Below are 1,935 nucleotides of genomic sequence, written 5' to 3' on the forward strand. Positions count from 1 at the left end.
GTGGGTTTCTTGGACCAGAGGAGCTCAGAGAGAGGACGAGAGGAAATGGGAGAGAAACTAAATAAAGAACCAATTCAGGCTAGGGTGGGGAAGGATGTTCTCAATGGGAATTAGGCCCCATGGCTTTGAACGGGAGGTGAGCAGCCAAAACAACTGACCAGAATCTCAATCTTCAGTGATAAAGAAGTCTGGGAGCACCTCCTGCAAATGTTGCTGGAGGTGAGAGTAGAGGAGCCAAGGCCTCAATAAAATGGTTTGCTGCAGAGAGAAGGACTTAGACCATGGATCCAGGAGTATTGCAGAGGTGCTCATGCACAACACATATGTCCTCTAGCTTAGAGAAACCTTGAAGCCAGTGGTGACTCATGCAATGCTCGTACGTTAGTGCGCTCGCTATTGTTACGCAGTTTGCTCATAGAAGCATAGAATTTATAGTGCAGAAAGATGCCATTCGGCCCATCGAGTCCGCCCCGGCCCCTGGAAAGAGCACCCCACCCAAGCGCACACTTCCAACCCATCGCTGCTACCCAGCAACCCCACCCAATGATGTTCTGGATTGTGTGAGGACTTTCAAGTACAAAACGTCTTCCCTTGCAGCGATGTGACGTTAGTGCAGCAATCCTCAGTGGTAGGAAGGAATGCTGTTTGACTTACAGGTGAGGGAGTGAAGCATTTCCTTCCATCCCACTTCAGTGGCTCGAAGCAGGCCTCTTGTGTGGCGCAAATGTGACAACAAGGGAGCAGCGATCGTAGTGAATTGTGAATGGAAGGTGGGCGAGGACCAAAGTCTTTGATTGGCTCTTTAAATGCACTTTGCAAGAATACTGCCCCAGGCTATCGGCCAATTAAAGGAAGAATGTGGTACTGTATTGACTTTATTGTGTTCAGGTAATAAAATTAGGCTGTCAGGTGCTGCGAACCAGAGCACAGAATTGTTGTTGTGTGTGTATGTGTGGCACTGAAATACTGCTGACTGCACGCTCTAAATTAATGCTAATTTCCATTTCCTCACAGTCTGCAGAGATATTCAAATCGGAGCGTTGACACAAGGCTGTACTATTGCCCATCCCTTGCCCTGTCATCAGTTCCACCCCGGTGACAAATCCAATTTGCATTATTCCTCAGGTGAGTGTCCGGGAGCGGGGAGCGGGGATTTGGAGAATGAGCTGGAAAGCAGGAATCAGACCGACTTAGAAATATATATTAAAACTTACCCTTGGAGCTTCAGCCTGTTTCTCAGCTGCACCCATGCCAGAGAAGCCTTAGCTTGGCAGGCCTGGTGCCCACTGAGGAATGCCAACCCTCCCGGAACGACCCCTATCAGGGGAAATCTTTTAAGCAAATAATGTAATGCACATAATCTGTACAACAGCTCTTCATTTATCGTAAAACTGTGATCTGATTGCTGACTTGGTGGTATTATAACATAAAATGTAAAACGGTGTTGACGTGGAACGCACGGCGCTCATGAATGTTGTTGCTTGTTCTTTTTGCGCCTTGCGACTCAAGGATGTAAAAGAAATAAGGGCCAGAAAAGCTACATAAAGGTAAAGTCGCCATAGTCCCAGATGACCATAGGCTTCCCTTTGAGGGGGTAGCTGACTGGTGGTGATTTAACCAGAGGATCACCACACCCAAGGTGAGGGGCAAGGTTGAGAAGGCGGGGCCTTCATGAATAACCTCAGCCGGTACGGGAATTGAACCCTGTCTAGCCAACTGAGTTAAATCAGCCCCCCATAAGCCTACTATGAGAAAAAGGATGGTTGAAAGTTAAAGGGCGGGATTCTCCCCTCCCCGGCAGGGCTGACCGTACCGGCACCGAGGAGTGGCGTGAACCACTCCGGCATCGGGCCGCCCGGCAAGTGCGGAATCCTCCGCAGCTTCAGTGGCTAGGCCAGAGCCGGCGGGGTTGGAGCCGCGCCAACAAGCATGGAA

This window comes from Scyliorhinus canicula, chromosome 6 (assembly GCF_902713615.1).
Source record: "Scyliorhinus canicula chromosome 6, sScyCan1.1, whole genome shotgun sequence".
In the NCBI taxonomy this organism is placed as follows: Eukaryota; Metazoa; Chordata; class Chondrichthyes; order Carcharhiniformes; family Scyliorhinidae; genus Scyliorhinus; species Scyliorhinus canicula.